This window comes from Canis aureus, chromosome X (genome assembly GCF_053574225.1).
Source record: "Canis aureus isolate CA01 chromosome X, VMU_Caureus_v.1.0, whole genome shotgun sequence".
Lineage (NCBI taxonomy): Eukaryota > Metazoa > Chordata > Mammalia > Carnivora > Canidae > Canis > Canis aureus.
The window spans coordinates 55,935,339-55,962,838 of NC_135649.1; the positions used below are offsets into that span (position 1 = coordinate 55,935,339).

Genomic DNA, 27,500 nt, shown 5'->3' on the forward strand with positions numbered 1-27,500 from the left:
TTTCTAATGGCTGAGTAATATTCCATTGTATACATAAACCACATCTTCTTTATCCATTATTCTTTCGATGGACACTGAGGCTCCTTCCACAGTTTGGCTATTGTGGACATTGCTGCTATAAACATTGGGGTGCAGGTGTCCTTCCATTTCACTGCATTTGTATCTTTGGGGTAAATGCCCAGTAGTGCAATTGCTGGGTCATAGGGTAGCCCTATTTTTAAATCTTTGAGCAACCTCCACATAGTTTTCCAGAGTGGTTGTCTCAGTTCAGATTCCCACCAAGAATGCGAGAAGGTTGCCCCTTCTCCACATCCCCTCCAACATTTGTTGTTTTTTCTCTTGTTATTTTCCACCTTTCTCCTGGTGTGAGGTGGTATCTCATTGTGAATTTGATTAGTAGTTCCCTGATGGTAATTGATGCAGAGCATTTTATCATGCGCTTGTTAGCCATGAAGTATGTCTTCTTTGGTGAAATTTCTATTCATGTCTTTTGCCCATTTGATGACTGGATTCTTTGTTTCTTTGCTGTGGGTTTAACAAGTTCTTTATAGATTTTAGATACTAGCCCTTTATCTGTCATTTGCAAAAATCTTCTCCCATTCTCTAGGTTGTCTTTTACTTTTGTTGACTGTTTCTTTTGCTGTGAAGAAGCTTTTTATCTTGATTAAGTCCCAATAGTTCTTTTTTTTTTGCTTTTGTTTCCCTTAACTTCATAGATGTATCTTCCAAGAAGTTGCTGTGGCCGAGTTCAAAAAGGGTCTTGCCTGTGTTCTCCTCTAGGATTTTGATGGCTTCTTATCTCACATTTAGATCTTTCATCAACTTTGACTTTATCTTTGTGTATGGTGAAAGAGAATGGTCTAGGTTCATTCTTCTGCACATGGCTGTCCAATTTTCCCAGCACCATTTATTGAAGAGACTGTGCTGTTTCCAGTGGGCAGTCTTTCCTGCTTTGTCAAAGTTGACCATAAAGTTGAGGACCCATTTCTGGGTTCTGTATTCTGTTCCATTGATCTATGTAACTGTTTCTGTGCCAGTACAACAGTGTCTTGATGATCACAGTTTTGTAGTACAATTGAAATCTGGCATTGTGTTGCCGCCAGCTCTGATTTTCTTTATCAATATTCCCCTGGCTATTCGAGATCTTTTCTGATTCCACACAAATCTTAAGATGACTTGTTCCAACTCTCTGAAGAAAGTCCATGGTATTTTGATAGGGATTGCATTAAATGTGTACATTGCCCTGGGTAGCATTGACATTTTCACAGTATTAATTCCTCCAATCCATGAGCATGGAATATTTTTCCAACTCTTTGTATCTTCCTCAAATTCTTTCAGAGGTATTCTGTAGTTTTTAGGGTCGAGATCCTTTGACTCTTTTGTTAGTTTATTCCTAGGTATCTTATGCTTTTGGGTGCAATTGTCAATGGGATTGACTCCTTAATTTCTCTTTCTTCAGTCTCATCGTTAGTGTATAGAAATGCCATTGACTTCTGGGCATTGATTTTGTATCCTGCCACACTGCCAAATTGCTGTATGAGTTCTAGCAAACTTGGCGTGGAGACTTTTGGGTTTTCTATGTAGAGTATCATGTCATCTACAAAGAGGGAGAGTTTGACTTCTTCATTGATGATTTGAATACCTTTTATTTCTTTTTGTGTCCTGATTGCTAAGACGAGCACTTTTAGTAGTATGTTGAATGGCTGTCTTGAGAGTGGACATCCCTGTCGTGTTCCTGATCTTAGGGGAAAGGCTCCCAGTGTCTCCCCATTGAGAATGATATTTGCTGTGGGCTTTTCATATATGGCTTTTAAGATGCTTAGGAATGTTCCCTCTATCCCTACACTCTGAAGAGTTTTGATCAGGAATGGATGCTGTATTTTGTCAAATGCTTTCTCTGCATCTATTGAGAGGATCATATGGTTCTTGTTTTTTCTCTTCTTGATATGATATATCACATTGATTGCTTTAGGAGTGTTGAACCAAACTTGCATCCCGGGGATAAATCCTACTTGGTCCTGGTGAATAATCTTCTTAATGTACTGTTGGATCCTATTGGCGAGTATCTTTTTGAGCATTTTTGCATCTGTGTTCATCAAGGATAGTGGTCTCTAATTCTCCTTTTTGGTGGGGTCTTTGTCTGGTTTTGGAATTAAGGTGATGCTGGCCTCATAATATGAGTTTGGAAGTATTCCATCCCTTTCTATCTTTCCGAACAGCTTTAGTGGAATAGGTATTATTTCTTCTTTAAAAGTTTGATAGTATTTCCCTGGGAAGCCATCTGGCCCTCGACTTTTGTGTCTTGGGAGGTTTTTGATGACTGATTCAAACTCTTCCCTGGATATTGGCCTGTTCAGTTTTTCTATTTCTTCCTGTTCCAGTTTAGGTAATTTGAGTTTTTTTTTTTTTCAGAAATGCATCCATTTATTATAGATTGGCTAATTTATTGGCATACAGCTGCTCATAATACTCTTTTAAAATCATTTGAATTTTCTTGGTTTTGTTTTTTATCTATTTTTTCATTTGTGATTTTTTAATTTGAGTCTTTTCTCTTTTGCTTTTAATAAGGCTGGCTAAAGCTTTATTATCTTATTAATTCTTTCAAAGAACAGACTCCTGGTTTTGTTGATCTGTTCTACAGTTCTGGTCTCTATTTCATTGAGTTCTGCTCAAATCTTTTTTAACTCTCTTCTGCGAGGTGTAGGTTTTATTTGTTGTTCTTTCTCCAGTTCCTTTAGGTGCAAGGTTAGCTTGTGTATTTGACTTTTTTTCCAATTTTGAGGATGCTTGTATTGCAATGTATTTCCCTCTCAGGACTGATTTTGCTGTATCCTAAAGATTTTGAACAGTTGTATCTTAATTTTCATTAGTTTCCATGAAACTTTTTAATTCTTCTCTAATTTCCTGGTTGACCCTTTTGGCAGGATGCTCTTTGATCTTTTAGCAGGATGCTCTTTAACCTCCACGTTTTGAGTTTCTTTGAAATTTCTTCTTGTGATTGAGTTCTAGTTTTAAAGCATTATGGTCTGAAAATGTGCAGGTGACAATCCCAATCTTTTGGTATCAGTTGAGATCTGATTTGTGACCCAGTATGTCGTCTATTTTGGAGAAAGTTTCATCTGCACTTGAGAAGAATGGGTATTTAGTTGCGTTTGGATGCAAAGTTGTGTATATATCTGTGAAATCCGTCTGCTCCAGTTTATCATTTAAAGCTCTTGTTTCTTTGGAGATGTTGTGCTTAGAAGATCTGTCATTTGCAGAAAGTGCCATATTGGAGTCTCCCAGTTTTCGTGTTTTATTATTATCTAAGTATATCTTAACTTTGGTTATTAATTGATTGATATACTTGGGAGCTCCCACATTAGGGGCATAAACATTCATGATGCTTAGGTCTTGTTTTTGGCTAGACCATTTAATTATGATAGAGTGTTCCTCTTCATCACTTACACAGTCTTTGGGATGGACTTTAATTTATCTGATATGAGGATTGTTTTTTATCTCATCTGAAACCCTGCGTAGTTTGATGGGATCATTTAGCCCATTCATGTTCACAGTTTGCATCGAAAGATATGAATTTAGTGTCATCATAATATTTATTAACTCGCTGTTTCTGTGGATTATGTCTTTGCGCTTCCTCTTTCTTTTACATGCCCCCCTTAATATTCTTGCAAAACTGGTTTGGTGGACACATATTCTTTCAGTTTCTGCCTGTCTTGGAAGCTCTTTATCCCTCCTTCTATTCTGAATGAGAGCCTTGCTGGATAAAGTATTCTTGGCTGCATGTTCATCTCATTTGGGACCTGAATATATCCTGCCAGCCTCTTCTGGCCTGCCAGGTCTCTGTGGAGAGGTCTGCTGTTAACCTAATACTTCTCCCCATTAAGGTTAGGGATCTCTTGTCTCTCACTGCTTTAAGAATTTTCTCTTTATAATTGGAATTTGCAAGTTTCACTATTTATTTTCGAGGTGTTGAATGGTTTTTATTGATTTTGGGGGTACCCCTGTATCTCCTGGATCTGAATCCCTGTTTCCCTCTCCCAATTAAGGAAGTTCTCAGCTATTATTTGTTCAAATATGCTTCTGTCCCTCTGTCCCTCTCAGTGCTCTCTGGAAACCCAATCATACATAGATCTTTCCTTCTGAGGCTATCACTTATTTCCCTTAACCTTTCCCCAAGTCTTTTAATGTTTTTTTTTCTTTTGTCCTCAGCTTCCTTCCTTGCTGTCAATCTGTCTTCTATGTCACTCACTCTCTTTCACCTCATTAACCCTTGTCCTTAGGACCTCCAGCTTGTATTGCATCTCATTTAATTGATTTTTAATTTCATCCTGATTAGATCTAAATTCTGCAGTCATGAAGTCTTTTGAACCCTTTATGCTTTTTTCCAGTACCACCAGTAGCTTTATAATTGTATTTCTGAATTGGCTTCTTGACATCAAATTGTAATACAATTTCTGTAACTCTGTGGCAGAGTGTACTGTTTCTGACTCCTTTTTTTGTGGTGAGTTCTTTCTAGTCATTTTTCTCAGTGCAGAATAGATGCATGCACATGCTGAGTCAAGAATATCAACCATGATATAAGTAAATTTCACCCTAGATGATTCTGATGAAGTCAGAGACCAGAAATTGAAAATAAATATCAGAAATTAAGTAAAAGGCCACTAAAGTGAAAAACAAATTTTAAAACAAAGTAGTAAAAAATAAAGGGCCAAGAATCCCAAGAAGAAGAGAAAAAAAGAAAAATAAAAGGAGAAGAAAAAAAAACGGGGGGACTGGGAGATGGTGGCGGTGATGAAGTTGTAGTAGAGGGAGAATGCATTCTACCTGATGGGTTCTAGAGGTTGATCTTCTTGGTTCTGAGTAGATTAAGTTCTGTATGATAGAAGATGCCCAGTCCACAATTTATATAAACCAGAAATAATTGTAGAAAGCCCCAACACTGACCACCAAAACATAAATGAGATAAAAGAGGAGGGCAGAATGGGAATGAGGAATCTCAAAGAATGAACCTGCATGGTATACCACTTGGTTCTGGGTGCATGCTGGTCATGTTTTAGAAGGTATTACCTTCTGCCATTGAAGAAAAAATGAGGCAAACAAAAAACACAAAACAAAGCAAAAAAAAATATCATGTATATCTCCCAAAATTAAGTTGAGTATGTTGAAGGCAATCTAGAAGTGGAAAATATATCTAGGACCTGTAATTGTAGAAATTCTAAAGTCAAAAGTCAAAAAGGAAGAATGTCAAAAATGAAGAGGTGGTAAAATATTGTAGTTAATGTGGGAAAAGTGGGAAATGTGGGAAATGTGGGAAAATGTGGTCTTCTGGGGAAGGGGCTGCTGTGCTGATTCTCAGGTATGTGCACCTGGGGGAGCTTCCCTTCCCCCTGCCAGGTGCTGGGCTCAGTGGGAGCTGTTTACCCAATGAGGCCTGTGTTCCCTGGCATCCCTGCCTCTCCCAAGTACAGTGTGAAACTAGGAGGAACAACTACACTGGTGGCGGTCTCCAGCCCTGGAGTCAGCTCTTGTAGTAACTATCACAGTGTCCCAGTCCCCACTGGCCTAGATGCTCCTCAGGCTGCATGGGTGTGCTGACCTGCATGGCTTGTAGGGCATCCAGTGGCAGAAGAGTATTCAATGTCCTATGCCTTCCCTGATCCTGCCTGTCCCAGGGGGAATGCAGGATCCTGGCCTGTGTCTGCTTGGAACCCTGGGATCTGGGGCCCTTTGCTACTGGAATGAAGTTTCCGGGGCGCCTCTCCTGAAGGCAGCAGGGCACAAACCCCTCTGTCTGGAACTTCCCTCCTGACCGACTGGCTTCTCCCCATGCCCCGCTGGGTATATCAATAGCCCTTTGCCGCTATTGGCCTGCAGTGCGCAGTGTGCTTCCCCCCAGGCACACTTCCTCTATTAGTGACTGGGAAACTGGAGGCTTTACTGCCCCTCCTGCAATTCTGTTCGATTTCCCTGGTAAGTACCTTTCTATGCAGGAAGAATCTGGTGCAGATTTTTTAAAGTTCCTGCTTCTCTGGGGTTGGGCTTTCCTGTCTTGGAGGCTTTCATCATTGGGCTTTAGCCTGGCTCCTTGTGGTGTCCTTCCCCTTCTTGACTCTTTTTTATTTTTTTCCACCTTCCTACCTTGTTAGAAGTGAAAACTCTTCTCTCTGTAGTGTTCCTGCTGTTCTCTATTTAATTCTCAAGTCATATTCCTAGGCTTCCAGGATGGTTTGAAAGTTATCTAGATAAGTTGGTGGCTCCATGTGAGTTGAGGACCCCTACTCTGCCAGCTTGCCCTGACCTCTAGCTGTTGGATTTTCATTTATGGCTTCATGATGTTGAGGCAGATTCCTTCTAAACCTACTTTATTGAGGGATTTTTTCATGAATGGATGTTGTACTTTGTCAAATGCTTCTTCCTTATTTATTGAAAGTACTGTATCATTTTTTTTAAGCTTTAATTCACTTTTATTTTTCTTGTATAAAACTAGTACTGTATCATTTTGATACTTACTTTTATTTTTTTTTAATTTTTTTATTTATTTATGATAGTCAGAGAGAGAGAGAGAGAGAGAGAGAGAGAGGCAGAGACACAGGCAGAGGGAGAAACAGGCTCCATGCACCGGGAGCCCGATGTGGGATTCGATCCCGGGTCTCCAGGATTGTGCCCCAGGCCAAAGGCAGGCGCTAAACCACTGCACCACCCAGGGATCCCCCTTGATATTACTTTTATTAATGTAGTGTATCACCTTGTTTGACTTGTGAATACTGAAACACCCTTGCAACTCAGGAGTAAATCCTACATGATTGGGGTGAGTAATGTTTTTTTTCTTAATCTTTATTTTTTTGAATAATATGTTTAATGTATATTGGATATGCCATTGTTTTATTGAGAAGTTTTGCATTAATATTCATTGGATATATTGACCTGTAGCTCTTAGTAGTTAATTTATTTATTTATTTATTTATTTATTTATTTATTTATTCATTTATTTACCAGAGTAATGCTGGCCTCATACAACATATTTGGAAATTTTACTTCCATTTTTATTTTTTCTGGAATTGTTTGAGAAGTATAGGTATTAACTTTTCTTTAAATGCTTGGTAGAGGGATCCCTGGGTGGCGCAGCAGTTTGGCGACTGCCTTTGGCCCAGGGCACGATCCTGGAGAACCGGGATCGAATCCCACATCGGGCTCCCAGTGCATGGAGCCTGCTTCTCCCTCTGCCTATGTCTCTGCCTCTCTCTCTCTCTCTCTCTCTCTCTGTGACTATCATAAATAAAAAAATAAAATAGAATAAAATAAAAATAAATGCTTGGTAGAATCCCCCCCCTTTTTTAAAGATTTTATTTACTTATTCATGAGAGACACAGAGAGAGAGAGGGAGAGAGAGAGAGAGAGAGGCAGAGACACAAGCATAAGGAGAGGCAGGCTCCATGCAAGGAGCCCCACATAGGACTCGATCCCGGGACTCCAGGATCATGCCTAGGGCCGAAGGCAGGAGCAAAAATGCTGAGCCACCCAGGGATCCCCCTAGAATTCCCCTTTGAAGACATCTGGCCCTTTAGATTGTTGAAAGATTTTTTGTCTAAGTTTTCTATGTCTTCTTTTTTAGTAATCTTAATTTATGTATTTCTAGAAATTTATCCATTTCTTCAAGTTATCCAATTTGTTGGCATACAGTTTTTCATAATGTTATCTTTTTTTTAACCTTTATTTTATTAATTTATTTTTTATTTTTTATTATTATTTTTTAATTTATTTTTTATTGGTGTTCAATTTACTAACATACAGAATAACCCACAGTGCCCATCACCCATTCACTCCCACCCCCCGCCCTCCTCCCCTTCCACCACCCCTAGTTCGTTTCCCAGAGTTAGCAGTCTTTACGTTCTGTCTCCCTTTCTGATATTTCCCACACATTTCTTCTCCCTTCCCTTATATTACCTTTCACTATTATTTATATTCCCCAAATAAATGAGAACATATGTTTGTCCTTCTCCGATTGACTTACTTCACTCAGCATAATACCCTCCAGTTCCATCCATATTGAAGCAAATGGTGGGAATTTATCATTTCTAATAGCTGAGTAATATTCCATTGTATACATAAACCACATGTTCTTTATCCACTCATCTTTTGTTGGACACCGAGGCTACTTCCACAGTTTGACTATTGTGGACATTGCTGCTATAAACATCGGGGAGCAGGTGTCCCGGCATATCATTGCATCTGTACCTTTGGGGTAAATCCCCAACAGTGCAATTGCTGGATCGTAAGACAGGTCTATTTTTAACTCTTTGAGGAACCTCCACACAGTTTTCCAGAGTGGCTGAACCAGTTCACATTTCCACCAACAGTGTAAGAGGGTTCCCTTTTCTCCGCATCCTCTCCAACATTTGTTGTTTCCTGCCTTGTTAATTTTCCCCATTCTCATTGGTGTGAGGTGGTAACTCATTGTGGTTTTCATTTGTATTTCCCTGATGGCAAGTGATGCAGAGCATTTTCTCATGTGCATGTTGGCCATGTATATGTCTTCCTCTGTGAGATTTCTCTTCAGGTCTTTTGCCCATTTCATGATTGGATTGTTTGTTTCTTTGGTGTTGAGTTTAATAAGTTCTTTATAGATCTTGGAAACGAGCCCTTTATCATATGTCATTTGCAATATCTTCTCCCATTCTGTAGGATGTCTTTTAGTTTTGTTGACTGTATCCTTTGCTGTGAAAAAGCTTCTTATCTTGATGAAGTCCCAATAGTTCATTTTTGCTTTTGTTTCTTTTGCCTTCGTGGATGTATCTTGCAAGAAGTTACTGTGGCCGAGTTCAAAAAGGGTGTTGCCACTATTCTTCTCTAGGATTTCGATGGAATCTTGTATCAAACTTAGATCTTTCATCCATTTTGAGTTTATCTTTGTGTATGGTGAAAGAGAGTGGTCTAGTTTCATTCTTCTGCATGTGGATGTCCAGTTTTCCCAGCACCATTTATTGAAGAGACTGTCTTTCTTCCAATGGATAGTCTTTCCTCCTTTATCGAATATTAGTTGACCATAAAGTTGAGGGTCCACTTCTGGGTTCTCTCTTCTGTTCCATTGATCTATGTGTCTGTTTTTGTGCCAGTACCACACTGTCTTGATGACCACAGCTTTGTAGTACAACCTGAAATCTGGCATTGTGATGCCCCCAGATATGGTTTTCTTTTTTAAAATTCCCCTGGCTATTCGGGGTCTTTTCTGATTCCACACAAATCTTAAAATAATTTGTTCTAACTCTCTGAAGAAAGTCCATGGTATTTTGATAGGGATTGCATTAAACATGTAAATTGCCCTGGGTAACATTGACATTTTCACAATATTAATTCTGCCAATCCATGAGCATGGAATATTTTTTCATCTCTTTGTGTCTTCCTCAATTTCTTTCAGAAGTGTTCTATAGTTTTGAGGGTATAGATCCTTTACATCTTTGGTTAGGTTTATTCCTAGGTATCTTATGCTTTTGGGTGCAATTGTAAATGGGATTGACTCCTTAATTTCTCTTTCTTCAGTCTCATTGTTAGTGTATAGAAATGACACTGATTTCTGGGCATTGATTTTGTAACCTGCCACGCTACCAAATTGCTGTATGAGTTCTAGCAATCTTGGGGTGGAGGATTTTGGGTTTTCTATGTAGAGTATCATGTCATCGGCAAAGAGGGAGAGTTTGACTTCTTCTTTGCCAATTTGAATTGCTGAGGCTAGGACTTCCAGTACTATGTTGAATAGCAGTGGTGAGAGTGGACATCCCTGTGTTGTTCCTGATCTTAGGGGAAAGGCTCCCAGTGCTTCCCCATTGAGAATGATTATTTGCTGTGGCCTTTTCGTAGATGGCTTTTAAGTTGTCGAGGAATGTTCCCTCTATCCCTACACTCTGAAGAGTTTTGATCAGAAATGGATGCTGTATTTTGTCAAATATTTTCTCTGCATCTAATGAGAGGATCATATAGTTCTTGGTTTTTTTCTTGCTGATATGATGAATCACATTGATTGTTTTACGGGTGTTGAACCAGCCTTGTGTCCCAGGGATAAATCCTACTTGGTCATAGTGAATAATTTTCTTAATGTACTGTTGGATCCTATTGGCCAGTATCTTGTTGAGAATTTTTGCATCCATGTTCATCAGGGATATTGGTCTGTAATTCTCCTTTTTGGTGGGGTCTTTGTCTGGTTTTGGAATTAAGGGGATGCTGGCCTCATAGAACGTATTTGGAAGTACTCCATCTCTTTCTATCTTTCCAAACAGCTTTAGGAGAATAGGTATGATTTCTACTTTAAAAGTTTGATAGAATTCCCCTGGGAAGCCATCTGGCCCTGGAATCTTGTGTCTTGGGAGGTTTTGGATGACTGCTTCAATTTCCTCCCTGGTTATTGGCCTGTTCAGGTTTTCTATTTCTTCCTGTTTCAGTTTTGGTTGTTTGTGGCTTTCCAGGAATGCGTCCATTTCTTCTAGATTGCCTAATTTTTTGGCATATAGATGTTCATAATATTTTTTTTAAATCATTTGTATTTCCTTGGTGTTGGTAGTGATCTCTTCTTTCTCATTCATGATTTTATTAATTTGAGTCTTCTCTCTCTTCTTTTAAATAAGGCTGGCTAATGATTTATCTATCTTATTAATTCTTTCAAAGAACCAACTCCTGGTTCTGTTGATCTGTTCCACAGTACTTCTGGACTCGATTTCCTTGAGTTCTGCTCGAATCTTTATTAACTCCCTTCTTCTCCTGGGTGTAGGATCTATTTGCTGTTTTTTCTCTAGCTCCTTTATGTGTAAGATTAGCTTTTGTATTTGAGTTCTTTCCAGTTTTTGAATAGATGCTTGTATTGCGATATATTTCCCCCTTAGGACTTCTTTTGCTGCATCCCAATGATTTTGAACGGTTGTATCTTCATTCTCATTAGTTTCCATGAATCTTTTTAATTCTTCCTTAATTTCATGGTTGACCCTTTCATCTTTTAGCACGATGGTCCTTAACCTCCACGCGTTTGAGGTCCTTCCAAACTTCTTTTTGTGATTTAGTTCTAATTTCAAGGCATTATGGTCTGAGAAAATGCAGGGGACGATCCCAATCTTTTGATATCAATTCAGACCCGATTTGTGACCCAATATGTGGTCTATTCTGGAGAAAGTACCATGTGCACTTGAGAAGAATGTGTATTCAGTTGAGTTTGGATGTAAAGTTCTGTAGATATCTGTGAAATCCATCTGGTCCAGTGTATCATTTAAAGCTCTCGTTTCTTTGGAGATGTTGTGCTTAGAAGACCTATCGAGTATAGAAAGAGCTAGATTGAAGTCACCAAGTATAAGTGTATTATTATCTAAGTATTTCTTCACTTTGGTTAATAATTGATTTATATATTTGGCAGCTCCCACATTCGGTGCAATATATTGAGGATTGCTAAGTCCTCTTGTTGAATAGATCCTTTCAGTATGAGATAGTGTCCCTCTTCATCTCTCACTACAGTCTTCGGGGTAAATTTTAGTTTATCTGATATAAGGATGGCTACCCCTTCTTTCTTTTGAGGACCATTCGAATGGTAAATGGTTCTCCAACCTTTTCTTTTCAGGCTGTAGGTGTCCTTCTGTCTAAAATGAGTCTCTCGTAGACAGCAAATAGATGGGTCCTGCTTTTTTATCCAGTCTGAAACCCTGAGCCTTTTGATGGGGTCATTAAGCCCGTTCACATTCAGAGTTACTATTGAGAGATATGAGTTTAGTGTCATCGTGATATCTATTCAGTCCTTGTTTTTGTGGATTGTTCCACTGGACTTCTTCTTAAAGGGGAATTTTAAGAGTCCCCCTTTAAAATTTCTTGCAGAGCTGGTTTGGAGGTCACATATTCTTTCAGTTGCTGCCTCTCTTGGAAGCTCTTTATCTCTCTTTCCATTTTGAATGAGAGCCTTGCTGGATAAAGTATTCTTGGTTGCATGTTCTTCTCATTTAGGACCCTGAATATATCCTGCCAGCCCTTTCTGGCCTGCCAGGTCTCTGTGGACAGGTCTGCTGTTACCCTAATACTCCTCCCCATAAAAGTCAGGGATTTCTTGTCTCTTGCTGCTTTAAGGATGTTCTCTTTGGAATTTGCAAGCTTCACTATTAAATGTCGAGGTGTTGAACAGTTTTATTGATTTTAGGGGGGTATCTCTCTATTTCCTGGATCTGAATGCCTGTTTCCCTTCCCAGATTAGGAAAGTTTTCAGCTAGAATTTGTTCAAATACATATTCTGGCCCTCTGGCCCTTTCGGCACCCTCGGGAACTCCAATTAAACGTAAGTTTTTCTTCCTCAGGCTGTCGTTTATTTCCCTTAATCTATCTTCATGGTCTTTTAATCGTTTGTCTCTTTTTTCCTCAGTTTTTCTCTTTGCTATCAACTTGTCTTCTATGTCCCTCACCTGTTCTTCCACCTCGTTAACCCTCGTCATTAGGAGTTCTAGTTTCGATTGCATCTCATTCAATTGATTTTTAATTTCTGCCTGATTAGCTCTAAATTCTGTAGTCTCGAAGTCTCTTGAGTCCTTTATGCTTTTTTCTAGAGCCATCAGTAGCTCTATAATAGTGCTTCTGAATTGGCTTTCTGACATTGAATTGTAATCCAGATTTTGTAACTCTGTGGGAGAGAGGACTGTTTCTGATTCTTTCTTTTGAGGTGAGGTTTTCCTTCTAGTCATTTTGCTCAGTGCAGAGTGGCCAAAAGCAAGTTGTATTGGGAAAAGGAGAAAAAGAGAGGAGAGAAAGAAGTAAAGAAAAGAGAAAAGGAGAAAAGGGAAAAGGAAGAAAAAAAGAAAAAGAGGAAGAAAAAGAAAGAAAGGGAAAAAAAGGGTGGGGGAATCAAACAGAAATAAAGAAAAAAGAAAAAAAAGAACAAAAACAAACCATCGGGGAGTGTCTTCTGAATCTGTATACTTTAAGTCCCTTGACTTCCCCTGGAACTTGTCTATCTAGCTGGTCTTCTGGGGGAGGGCCCTGCTGTGCTGATTTTCAGGTGTTAGCACTTGGGGGAGCTGCTCTGCCCCCTGCCTGGTGCGGGGCTCAGTGGGGGTGGTTTACCCCTTGAGGCCCCAGGAGGAACAACCCCAGTGGTGGCGGCCAGCTCTGGCTCCCTGGATTCAGCTCCCGCAGGAACTACGGAGCTCTCGGTCTGCAGGGCCTGGAGGCTCCGGGGCGGGGCCGCTGATCTGCTTAGCTTGGTGCAGGAGCGTCCTTGCTGTCCTGGGGCCTCCTGGCCTCTGCCTTTCCCGGGGGGAGGCCGGATCCTGGGCTTGTCCCAGGCGCCCAGTGATCCCGCGCCTGCACTGTTGGATTCGCGCTCAGGGTAGTGTAGCCGCCTCTCTGTGGAGCCGCCACCCGAGCCCCTCCCAGCTGCTCCCGGCCGCGCAGCCCCCTCCGCACGGAGCCTCTTCCTCTGCCGGAGCCTCCTCCGAGCTGCTCCCTGGGCACGCAGCCCCTTCCGCAGAGCCTCCGCCCGACCCCCTCAGAGCTGCTCCCCAGTCCATCCCTGCATGCACTGCAGCCCTTTAGAGAGCTCGCCGCACTCTCCCGGAGCGCAGGTGTCTGTTAGTGTCCCAGGGAACCCGAGGACATCCCCGCCCTCCTGGGGTCCTGCTCCAACTCCCTGCGAGCCCCTTTCCGCCCGGGAAGGTCGGTGCAGCTCCTGCTTCTCCGGGATGGGGCTCTCCTGTCCTGGGGACACTCGCCCCAGCCTCAGCCCGGCTCCTCCCGTGGCCCCTCCCCCTTGGATGCCTTTTGTTTCTTTATTTTTTTTTCCCCCGTCTTCCTACCTTGATAGAAGCGCGAATTCTTCTCACTGTAGCATTCCAGGTGTTCTCTCTTTAATTCTCAGGCCGATTTCATAGATTTTCAGGATAATTTGAAGGTTTTCTAGGTAATTTGGTGGGGACAGGTGATTTGGGGACCCTACTCTTCCGCCATCTTGCCCCTCCTCCATAATGCTCTCTTATAGTTGTTTGTATTTGTGTGGTATTGGTTTTTATCTCCTCTGTCATTTTTTATTTTATTTATTTGATTTCTTTCTCTTTTCTTTGTCATTAGCCTGGCTAGGGGGTTATCAATTTTACTATTTTTTCAAAGAACCAGCTCGTGGATTCATTGATCATTTCTATTGTTATTTTTAGTCTCCATATCATTTATTTCTTCTCTAGTCCTTATTACTTCCAGTCTTCTGATGTCTTTAGGCTTCATTTATTATTCATTTTCTACCTTCTTTATTTTCAAAGTAGATTGAGGTTTTTCTTTCTTCTTAAAGTGGGTCTATATTGCTATATATTTCCCTCTTATGATTGCTTTTGCTGAATCCCAAAGTTTTTTTTCTGTCTTGTTTTCTTTTCATTTATTTCCATGCAATTTTCCTTCGTTTGTAATTTCTTTACTAGGATATGTTTTAACCTCTATGTATTTGTGGACTTCCAAATGTTTTCTAGTGATTTACTTCAAGTTTTATATTGTGCTGAGAAGCAATGCAGGGTATGATCTCAATATTTTTGTATTTTTGAAGCCTGATCTATGACCTAGTATGTGATCTATTCTGGACGATGTTATGTGTACACTTGAAAATCATGTGTTTTCTGCCACTTTAGAATGGCATTTTCTGAATATATTTGTTAAGTCCATTTGGTCCAGTGTGTCATTCAAAGCCAGTATTTGCTTGTTGAGTTTATGCTTTGATGATCTGTCTACTACTGTAAGTGGGGTGTTGAAATCCCCTACCATAATTTTATCATTATCAATTTGTTTCTTTAAGTTTCTTATTAATTGTTTAATATATTTGGATTTTCTTGGGGACTTAGTTACAATTGTTAACTCTTCTTTTGGATTTTCCCTTTTATTAGGATAGAGTGCCCTTTTCATCTCTTGATATTGTCTTGGATTTAATGTCTAGTTTATCTGATATATGTATTGCTACTCTAGCTTTTTTTTTTACATCCACTTGTAAGATAAATGTATCTCCATCCCCTCACTCAATCTGCAAGTGTATATAGGTCTTGAATGAGTACCTTTATATTCTTTTTTATCCATTCTTAAGCCCCATGTCTTTTGATTAAGGCATCTAGTCCATTTTCATTCAGAGGATTCATTGACAGATATGCATTTAGTTCCATTTTAGTACTTTTTTTGCTGTTGTTACTGAAGATTTTGTTTTTCTTGTCTTTGTCACTTTTATTCTGTCCTTTCCACTCAAAAAGTCCCTTTTAATATTTCTTCTAGGTTTTAATTAGTGGTCATGAACTTTTTTTAGATTCTGTTTGTCTGGGAAACTATTTATCCCTCCTTCTATTCTGAATGGTAGTCTTACTGGAAAGAGTATTCTTTGCTGCAAATTTTTCCCATTCATCACATTGAATAAATCATGCTACTCTCTTCTGGCTTGTAAAATTTCTGAGGGATCTACAACTAGCTTTATGGGTCTTCCTTTCTAAGTTAGAGGCTTGTTATGTCTTGCTTCTTTTAAGATTTTTTTCTTTGCCTCTCTATTTTTTTATTGGAGTTCAATTTGCCAACATATATCATAATATCCAGTGCTCATCCCATCAAGTGCCCCCCTCAGTGCCTGTTACCCTATCACCCCAACCCCCCCACCCACCTCCCTTTCCACCACCCCTTGTTCATTTCCCAGAGTTAGGTGTCTCTCATGTTCTGTCACCTTCACTGATATTTCCCACTAATTTTGTCTCCTTTCCCCTTTATGCACTTTCACTTTTTTTATATTCCCCAAATGAATGAGACCATATAATGTTTGTCTTTCTCCGATTGACTTACTTTACTCAGCATAATACCCTCCAGTTCCATCCACCTCGAAGCAAATGGTGGGTATTTGTCATTTCCAATGGCTGAGTAATATTCCATTGTATACATATACCATATCTTCTTATATTTTGCAAATTTAATTACAATGTGTCTTTATGTTGGCCTGCCTTTTTTTTTTTTTTTACTTTGATAGGAGTTCACTGTATCCCCTGGAAATGGATGTCTGTTTATTTCCCTAGATGAGGGAAGTTTTCTGTTATTATTTACTCAAATAAATTTTCTGTCCCCTTTTCATTCTCTTCTTCTTATGGGAGTCCTATAATATGAATGTTAGGTGTTTGATGGAGTCAATGAGTTCTCAACATCTATTCTCATGTTCAATAATTATTTCTCTCTATGTTCAACTAAATTATTTTCCATTATTTTAACTTATATACCACTTATTATTTCCTTTGCTTCTTCAAGCCTTTGTGTTCATTGCATCAAGCTTATTTCAAATATCGGTTATTGCACTTTTCCTTGTGACAGTTTTTTAACTCTTACTTTGTGGCAAAGACCTCTCTAAAGTCTTTCATTCTTTTCTCAAACCCAGTGAGTATCATTATGATGGTAGCTTTAGTTTATCCATTCGGCATGTAATGTATATCTGTTTTCCTTAGATCTCTGGCTGTGACCTTATTTTGTTGCTTCATTTGGGATGTGTTCCTCTGTCTTTTCATTTTTTTCTAAATTTCCATCTTCTCTGTGTAAGAAGCCTGTCATGTTTCCTGATTCTGAGAGTATTGGCTTTGTGAAGAAGAGGTCTCAGAATCTCCAGGGCCTGGTGCTTCAGGAGTTGTTTTTTGTGTGTCTGCCTGCACTCTGCTGTTGTGTTTTGGCTGCTCCAAATCTCAGGTCAGTTGTCACTGCTTTCAAAAGCTGTAAAGGTAGTTGACTCACATAGTAAAGTACACAGACAGGCAGAAAATATGAAGATACAGAGCTCTACTAGCCAAATGAAAGAATAGGACAGCCTTTTACGAAGATGGTGCTGAAGGCAAAGAAGAAAGCCCTGCCCCTCCCAAAGCTGAAGCCAAAGCAAAAGCTTTGAAAGCTAAAAAAAATAATAATAATAAAAATAAAAAAATAAAAAAACGGTGCTGAAAGGCATGCACAGTCAGAAAAAAAAAAAGAAGATCCGCACATCACCTACATTCCAATGACCCAAGACCTTGCATCTCCAAAGGCAGCCCAAATATCCTCAAAAGAGTATCCCCAAGAGAAACAAACTTGATCACTATGCCATCAACAAGTTCCCCCTGACTACTGAGTCAGCCATGAAGAAAATAGAAAACAACGGCACACTTGTGTTCATTGTGGATGTCAAGACCAATAAGCACCAGATCAAACAGGCTGTGAAGAAGCTCTATGATATTGATGTGGCCAAGGTCAACACCTTGATAAGGCTTGATAGAGAGAAGAAAGCATATGTTCAACTGGCTCCTGACTATGATGCTTTGGATGTTGCCAACAAAGTTGGGATCATCTAAACTGAGTTCAGCTGGCTATAAATCTAAATATAAATTTTTTCACCATAGCGACACCTGAGTGGCTCAGCGGTTGAGCATCTGCCTCTGGTTCAGCGCATGATCCCTGAATCTTGGAATTGGGTCCCACATCAGGCTTCCTACATGGAGCCTGCTTCTCCCTCTTCCTGTGTCTCTGCCTCTCTCTCTGTGTCTCTCATGCATTAAATAAATAAAATCTTTAAAAAATAAATTGTTTACTGTAAAAAAAGAAATAACAGGACAAAATAATAACAAGACAGCTAATTGAAATAGAAATAAGTAATAAGCCTGATAGCGTTTAATATAACGGTCTTAAAAACACTTGCCTTAAGAAAAAAAACATGAAACTACATGAAACCCTTAACAAAGAGATTAAAAAATAAAAAGAATCAATTATTGAGGAAGAATTCAATAATCAAAATTAAAAATGCATTATATGGAATAAGTGGTAGACTAGAAGAAGCAGGATGAATTGCCAACATGAAGAAGAGAGAAATGGAAAACAACCAAGATTAATAGGAAAGAGAAAAAATAACAATAAATGAAAGTATATTTAGGGAACCCAGTCACACCTTCAAGTGTAATACTATTTGCTTTTGAGGAATCCCAGGACAGAGAAAAAGATGCAGAAATTTATTTCAAGAATAATACTAAAAACTTCCTGAAAGTGTGGAAGAAAACAGAAATCCCAATTCAAGAAGTACAAAGATTCCCCCAAGAAAGTCAAACTATGGAGATCCACACTAAGATATGTAGTCATTAAAATGGCAAAAAGTAGTGATAAATATAATTTTAAAATCAGCAAAAGAAGAGTTATATACAAGGGAAACCCATAATGAGATCAACTGAATTTTTAGCATAAACAACGCAAGACAGAAGGGAGTGGTATAATATGTAAAAGACACTGTTAGAAAAAAACTGCAGCCAAGAGTACTCTATCCAGCAGGCTATTATTCAAAATTTAAAGAGAGAGAGAGAGACATTGAGTTCCCCAAAGAAAAGTTTAAAGAATTCATAACCCATATACCAGCCTTACAAGAAATGTTAAAGGGGAAAAGAAAGACCATACATATGGATAAGAAAAGTACAAACAGAAAAGCAGTAAAATTAAATATAAAAATTAGTAAAAGGATTCACAAAATAAAAAGAAATATATCTATATACCTAAAATGTTGAGGGGAAAAGGGAGTAAATAATGGGTTCAACTATAAGTGACCATCAATGTAATATAGACTAATAAACACATAAGATGTTATGTGCAAACTTAATCATAACCAGAGATGAAAAACCAGTGATAGAAGCAAAAAAATAGTAATAATGAGAAAGGAATGAAGTGCATCACTAAAGAAAGCCAGGAAACCATTAGAGAGAAGCTTAAGAGAAAAAAATTAACAGCGAAGTAAATAACCACCATAAAGCAAGTAACAAAATGGCAATAAGTACATATCTATCAGTAATCACTTTGAATGTAAATGAACTCAATTCTCCAATCAAAAGACAGGGCAAAGAGCAAAAGTGTAAGACCCTTCTATATGCTGCCTACAAGAGTCTCATTTTAGACCTTAAGACAGGTGCAGATTGAATGTGGAGAGTCAGAAAAGTATTTATCAGGGGAATGGAGTGAAAAGAATGTGGGGCTAGCAATAAATACATAGACAAAATGGACTTTAAAATGAAGACTATGATAGGAGATAAATAAGGGCACTATATAATTATAAAGGGAACAACACAACAAGGAGACATAGCACTATAAATATTTATGCAGCCAACATGGATTCTTCCAAATATATGAAATATTTAATAAGATACATAAAGGAAGTTAATAAAAAACATAAAGGAAACATATAAGAAAAATAAGAAACATAAATATGTAGTAATAATAATGGTAGGAAACTTTAATAGCCCACTTACATTAATAGGTAAACCATCCAAACAGAAAATCAACAGAGAAAAGGTGGCTTTGAATGACACATGGGACCAAATTAATCTAACAGATATATTCTAAATATTCCATCATAAAACAACAGAATATACATTCTCCTCAGAGGTAAATGAAATATTTTCTAGAACAGATCACATATTAGGCCACAAAAGGAATCTCAACAAATTAAAAAGGAGTGAAGTCATACTGTGCATTTTCTTCAACAACAACTCTATGAAACAAGAAATCAACTACAATTAATAAATTTGGAAAAGACACAAATATATTGACATTATATAACATGCTAGTAGAAAATAAACGAGTCAACCTAAAAATTAGAGGAAAAAATGAAACATAGTAGTCCAAAATCTTTGGGATCAAACCAGTCTATAATGTAAGTTTATAGCAAAATAGGCCTACCTCAAAAACCAAGAAAAATTTCAAATAAACAACCTAATCTTTCACTTAAAGAAGTTAGAAAAGGAATAAATTAAACCAAAAACCAATAGAAGTAAGGAAATAATAACAATTACAGTAGTAACTAAAAAATAGAAAGTAAAAAAAACAAACCATAACAGATTAATAATATTATGAGCTGGTTCTTTGAAAAGATCAATAAAATTGGGAAACTTTTAGCCAGAATCATCAGAAAGAGAGAAACAGACAGACAGAGAAGATTCAAATATACAAATTCAGAAAAGAAGGAAGAGAAATAACAACTGAAATCACAGAAATACATAGGGTAATGAGGTATTATGAAAAATTATATGCAAAAATTAGACAATCTAGATAACATTAATAAATTCCTGGAAACATAGACTCCCAAAACTGAATCAGGAAAAAAAATATAATATTTAAACAGACCAATTACCAGCATTGATTCAATCTGTAATAAAAAAAACTCCCAAAAGCAAAAATCCAGTACCAGAGAGCTGATTAGGTGAATATTACCAAATATTTAAAGAACAGTTAATACATATTATTCTCAAACTATTCCAAAAAAGTAGAAAAAGAAGGAAAGCCTCCAAATTTATTTTAGGAGGCCAGCATTCCCCTGATAATAAATCCCCAATTTTATTCTATAAGGCTGGCATTACCCTAAAAATAAATCCAGATAAAGACAGTAGGAAAAAAGAGGACAACAGGCCCATATCCCTGATAAACACAGATGGAAAATCATCAATGAAATATTTGCAAACAAAATCCAACAACACATTAAAAAATCATTCACCACGATCAAGTGAGATTTATTCCTATGATGGAAGAATGTTTCAATAGTCACAAATCAATCTACATGATACATCATATCAACAAGAAAATGACTGAAAACCACATGATCATTTCAACAGATGTAGAAAAAGCACTTGTCAAAGTACATTAATTCATGATTTAATTATGCATCATTGAATAAAATTGGATCTTTTTAAATGAAAAATACTTCAGATGCACAAAAAAATTTATATGTATACACACCTAGGTATAAACTTAGCCCAAGAGATAACCTATGCTCTGAAAACTATAAATATTGATGAAAGAAATGGAAGATGATGCAAATAAATCAAATTATATTCCATGTCCATGGTTTTGAAGACCAATTATTGTTAAAATGTCTATACTACCCAAAGCTATCTACAGATTTATTGCAATCCTTACCATAATACCAACAGAATTTTTATAGAACTGAGGAAATAATCTTAAAGTTTGTATAAAGTAATAAAAAAGACCCCAAATAGCTGAAACAATCTTGTAAAAGGTGCACAGAACCAGAGGTATCACAATCCTAGATATCAAAATATAATAAAAACTGTAGCAGACAAAACTGTATGGTACTGGCACAAAAAGAGACTAATAGATGAGTATAACAGAATAGAGAGCTCAGAAATAAACCCAGAATTATATGGCAAATTAATCTTTGACAATATAGGAAAGAATATGCAATGAGAAAAAGACAATGTCTCCCACAAATCCCATTGGAAAAGCTGGACAGCTACATGCAGAAATGAAACAGAACATTGTCTCATACCATACACAAAAATAAATTCAAAATGTATTAAACACCTAAATGTGAGATGTGAAACCGTAAAAATGCTGGAAGAGTGCACAGACAGTAATTTCTCTGACATAGTCAGTGTAACATTTTAAGATATGTTTCCTCAGGCAAGAGAAACAAAAGCAAAAATAAACTATTGGGACTGCATCAAAATAAAAATCTTCTGCACAACAAAGGAAACAACCAACAAAGCAAACAGGCATTCAATGAATGAGAGAAGATATTTGCAGAAGATATATTTGATAAAGTGTTAATATTCATAATATTATAAAGCACTTATAGAACTCAACTTTAAAAATAGGTAAAACAATCCAATTAAAATGGAGAGAAGCTACAGATATTTTTTGAAAAAAGACACAGATGGCAAATAAACATGTGAAAAGATGCTCAAAATCCCTCATTATTAGGAATATGTAAATCAAAACTGCATTAAGATACCTCACATCTATCAGTGTGGTTAAAATTATATATAAATATTATATATAAAATATTATATAATTTTATATAATAATATAAATAATATAATTATATAAATAATAATTTTATATTTTATATATAATATTATATATGATATTTATATATGATTATATATATATATGAAACAATAAGTGTTGGCAAGGATGTGGAGAAAAGGCAACCATCCTACAATTTTGGTGAAATGCAAACTGGTGCAACCACTGTGGAAAACTGTATGGACATTCTTAAAAAAAATAAAAATAGAATTACCATATGATGCTCTAATTCCACTACTGGATATTTACCTAAAGAATACAAAAACACAGGATGCCTCTGGGTGGCTCAGCGGTTGAGCATCAGCCTTTGGCTCAGGGCATGATCCCAGGGTCCAGGGATCAAGTCCTGCACTGGGCTTCCTGTGGGGATCTTGCTTCTCCCTCTGCCTATGTTCTGCCTTCTCTGAGTCTCCTATAAATAAATATTTTTTCATTTTTCTGGACAGGGGATATACCATCAACTCCCTGATCATCCCACGATATAAATGGGCAGGCAGAAGATTTACTCCCTGTTCTGCACAGCAATACCATTGGAACTACTGAAGCTTTCTTGAGTGGTGTGAGGGTAGGTTGGGATATTTTCCTCTGGCTTAGCCCCTCTGAAATCACAAGGGAAATTATTTTATTTGGTATTTTCCTGAAGTAGGGTGGAGATTGATAGGAATATTTTCTCTTAAAAAAAAGATCATTTATTTATTTTTATTTATTTATTTATTTATTTATTTATTTATTTATTTATTTATTTATTTATTTATGAGAGAGACAGAGCACAAACAATGGGAAGGAGCAGAGGGAGAAGCAAACTCCCCACTGAGCAGAAAACCCAACTTGCGACTCAATCCCAGTAACCTGTGATCATGACTTAGCTGGGGCAGACACTTAACCAATTGAGCCCCTCAGGCACCCCAGAAATATTTTCTCTTGTTAAGCCACCCTTTTCCAGGTCCAAAACTCTCACATATAACAAAGGCTTACACTTAGAAGAAATTCTTGGAAATAAATTTCGAACAGAAATACTAGGAAACAAAGGCAAAAGAGAGAAGAAAATCTAGATAGAACAAGAGAAAAGAGGCAGAGGAATCTCAGAAAACAACTAAATAACTTTGAACTATTTAAAACCATAAACTTCAAAGGACCATCCTGAAGAAATGTTTCTAAAAGTTCAGAAAAATAATTTTGCATTACAGGACGCCTGGGTGGCTCAGTGGTTGAGTGTCTGCCTTTGGCTCAGGGCGTGATCCCAGTCTGGGGATTGAGTCCCACATCGGGCTCCCTGTGAGGAGCCTGCTTCTCTCTCTATGTCTCTGCTTCTCTCCGTGTCTCTCAGGAATAAATAAATAATCTTTAATAAAATGAGCAAGTGGGAGTCATTGAGTTCGAATTCTGCAAGCCAGGAAGAGAGCCTTCACCATAAACTGACCATGCTGGCACTCTGATATTGGACCTCCAGGTTTCAAAACTGTAAGAAAATAAATTTATACTGCTTTAAGTCACCCAGTCAATGGTATTATGTTATGGAATTCCAAAGTAATGCAAACTGAAATGAACCCTTTTCAGTTTATTTCCTCACAGCAGACTAGGATACATTAGCACAAAGTCCCCTGTTAGCAAAGAAAAATAAATAAATACATTAATTAATTAAATAATCAGAATGGGTTTTTTTTTCCTTCTCTCTTTTTTTATTGGAGTTCAATTTGCCAACATATAGCATAACACCCAGTGCTCATCCCACCAAGGGCCCCCCTCAGGGCCCATCACCCAGTCAGCCAACCCCCTGCACATTTCCCGGTCCACTAGCCCCTATTCATTTCCCAGAGTTAAGTGTCTCTCATGTTTTGTCACCCTCACTGATATTTTCACTCATTTCCCTTTATTCCCTTTCACTATTATTTATATTCCCCAAATGAATGAGGACATATAATGTTTGTCCTTCTCCGATTGACTTATTTCACTCAGCAAAATATCCTCCTGGTCCCTCCACGTCGAAGCAAATAGGGGGTATTTGTTGTTTCTAATGGCTGAGTAATATTCCATTGTACACATAAACCACATCTTCCTTATCCATTCATCTTTCTATGGACACTGAGGCTCCTTCCACAGTTTGGCTATTGTGGATATTGCTGCTATAAACATCGGGGTGCAGGTGTCCCAGCGTTTCACCGCTTCTGTATCTTTGGGGTAAATCCCCAGCAGTGCCATTGCTGGCTCGCAGGGCAGATCTATTTTTAACTCTTTGAGTAACCTCCACAGTTTTCCAGAGTGGCTGCACCACTTCACTTTCCCACAAACAGTGCAAGAGGGTTCCCCTTTCTCTACATCCTCTCCAATATTTGCTGTTTCCTGCCTTGTTAATTTTCCCCATCCTCACTGGTGTGAGGTGGTATCTCATTGTGGTTTTGATTTGTATTTCCCTGATGGCTAGTGATGCGGACCATTTCTCATGTGCTTGTTGACCATGTCTATGTCTTCCTCTGTGAGATTTCTCTTCATGTCTTTTGCCCATTTCATGGTTGTATTGTTTGTTTCTTTGCTGTTGAGTTTCATAAGTTCTTTATAGATCTTGGATACTAGCCCTTGATCTGATACATCATTTTCAACTATCTTCTCCCATTCTGTAGGTTGTCTTTTAGTTTTGTTGACTGTTTCTTTTGGTATAAGAGAGTGGTCTAGTATCATTCTTCTGCATGTGGATGTCCAATTTTCCCAGCACCATTTATTGAAGAGACTGTCTTTTTTTCCAGTGGATACTCTTTCCTCCTTTGTCGATATTAGTTGACCATAAAGCTGAAGATCCACTTCTGAATTCTCTATTCTGTTCCATTAATCTATGTGTCTTGGGGTGGAGTCTTTTGGGTTTTCTAGGTACAGTCTCATGTCATCTGCAAAGAGGGAGAGTTTGACTGCTTCTTTGCCAATTTGAATGCCTTTTATTTCTTTTTGTATTAAAACCATCTGATCCAACGTGTCATTCAAAGCCATTGTTTCCTTGTTGATTTTCTGTTTAGATGATCTGTCCAGCAATATAAGTGAAGTGTTAAAGTCCCTTGCATTATTACCAATTAGTTCCTTTACATTTGTTATTAACTATTTAACGTATTTTGGTGCTCTTATGTTGGGTGCGTAAATATTCACAATTATATCTTCTTATTGGACTGTCCCCTTTATTATTATATAGTGTCCCTCTTTATCTCTTGTTGCAGTCTTTGTTTTAAAACCTATTTTGTTTGATATAAATATTGCTACTTTGGCTTTCTTTTGACATTCATTTACAGGATCAATATTTTTTTATCTCCTAACTTTCAAACTGCAGATGTCTTTAAATATAAAATGAGTCTCATAGGCAGCATATAGATGTGTCTTGTTTTTTTAATCTGTTCTAATACCTTATGTCTTTTAATTGAAGCATTTAATCCACTTATATTCAAAGTATTTATTAATAGGTATATATTTATTACCATTTTATTTCTTGTTTTGTGGATATTTCTGAAGATTTTTCTCTGATCTTTTCTTGTCTTCCTCTGTTTCATGATTTACTGGTTTTCTTAAGTGATATATTTGGATTTCTTTCTCTTTATACTTTGCATATTTATTACTGGTTATTAATTGGTAAGTACCATTTGGTTTCTATATAACACCTTCTGCATTTAGCAGTCTTTGTTAAATCAATGCTCATTTGTGTTTGAACATATTCTTTACTCCTCTCCTCGCCATTTTAGACATGTCGAATTTTACATCCTTTTATTTTATGAGTTCCTTTGCTGATTTTTTATAGAAAAATTCACTTTTTACTGCTTTTGTGTTTCTGTTTTTTCCTACCTTCAAACTCTCACTTTTGGTCTTTCCTTCCCACTCACAAAATCCCCACCTGCAGGGCTACTTTGTCATCATGAACTGCTTAATTTTTGTTTGTCTGGGAAACTATCTCTCCTTCTATTCTGAGTAATAACTTTGTTGGTTGGAATATTCTTGGTTGTAGGTTTTTTTTTCTTTTTTTCCTTTTGGCAATTCAAATATATCCTCTCACTCCCTTGTGGCTAGGATAAATTCTACTGAAAAATCTTCTGATAGCTTTATGCAGTTTCCTTTGTATGTAACTGTTTACTTTTCTCTTGCTGTTTTTTTTTAATTTTTAATTCTTTCTTTCTTTCTTTCTTTCTTTCTTTCTTTCTTTCTTTCAGAGAAGAGGCAGGGCAGAATGAGAGAGAGAGAGAAAGAGAAAGAGAGAGAATCTTAAGCAGGATCCATGCCAGCACAGAGCCTGATGCAAGCAAGGCTCAATCTCACAACCCTGAGATCATGACCTGAGCTGAAACCAAGAGTTGAATGCTTAATCAACTAAGCCACTCAGGCACCCCTTTCAGCTTTTAAGATTTTTCTTTATCAATATATTTTGTCATTTCTCTTGCAATATGTCTTGGTGTGAATCGGCTTTTGTTGATTTTGTTGGGGATTCTCTATGCCTCTTGGATCTGGATATCTGTTTCCCAGATGAGGGAAGTTTTCAATTATGATTTCTTCAAATAAATTTTCTGCCTCCTTTTCTCTCTTCTTCTGGGTCTCCTATAATATGAATATTATTATATTTGATGGAGTCTTTCAGTGCAATAAGCCTATTATTCTTTTGCATAATTATTTTTCTGTCTTTTGTTCAGCTTGATTAATTTCTACTATTTTGTCTCTGAGATCATTGATTCATTGCTCTGATTCTTCCAGGCTGCTAGTCATTCTATCAAATATGCTTCTGAATTCATTCATTGAGACCTGTATATGTATGCTATGTTATTCCTATGTCTGTGTTAATGATCTTACTGATGCCTTTCACTCTTTTCTCAAGTCCAGCAAGTATATTTATGATCATTATTTTAAATTTTCTATCAGTCATCTTACTTATATCTGTTACACTAAGATCTCCAGCCTTGTCTTTTTCTTTCATTTGGGCCAATTTCCTCTGTTTCCTCATTTTGTAAACTAAACATCTCTGTTCCTGCTTCTCTGTGTTAGAAAAGTCAGATATATCTTTTGTTCTTGAAGGTAGTAGCCTTAAGAAGAAATAGGGTCTTGCAGTATAGAGTTTCCTGATCCCCAAGGCCTGAAAATTCAAGAGTGTCTCCATGTGCATTATTTGCACTTTGCTGTTTGTGTCCTAGCCACTTTATCCTTCAGGCCAGTCACCTGCAGAGGCCCTCTTTGCATGTTGTGCATGGTGTTTATTCTCTGGTCTGAATGTGTTGAATTTTAACTGTGTGCTCTGATTTTTTTGAGAAATGAGATCTGTTGCTACCACCACTGGAACTGAGACTGTAATACTCCTGTATAGGCAGCACTTTGGGCAAGTCTTTTGGGGATATCCCCCACACTGGGACTGAGGCACATATGACAGGGAAAGGTATATTCAGGGGATCCCTGGGTGGCGCAGCGGTTTGGCGCCTGCCTTTGGCCCAGGGCACGATCCTGGAGACCCGGGATCGAATCCCACGTCGGGCTCCCGGTGCATGGAGCCTGCTTCTCCCTCTGCCTGTGTCTCTGCCTCTCTCTCTCTCTGTGACTATCATAAATAAATAAAAATTTAAAAATATATATTAAAAAAAAAAAAGAAAGGTATATTCACCAGAGCCGGGGGGGAGGGGCTTGGTGTAAGCAAGTTAGGCCCAGGTTGCACTATTTTACACAGGTGGCCATGT

The 27,500-nt window shown here is 37.8% G+C and overlaps 1 long non-coding RNA gene across 1 annotated transcript in view; it reads left to right on the top strand.

The window, feature by feature from the left end:
- LOC144307768 (uncharacterized) overlaps window positions 1-27,500 on the top strand; it is a 68,920-nt gene that overhangs the window by 20,572 nt on the left and 20,848 nt on the right. Inside the window, exon 3 of the long non-coding RNA XR_013374485.1 lies at window positions 22,266-22,384. This is a non-coding gene — a long non-coding RNA (uncharacterized LOC144307768). The remainder of the gene's footprint in view (window positions 1-22,265; window positions 22,385-27,500) is intronic.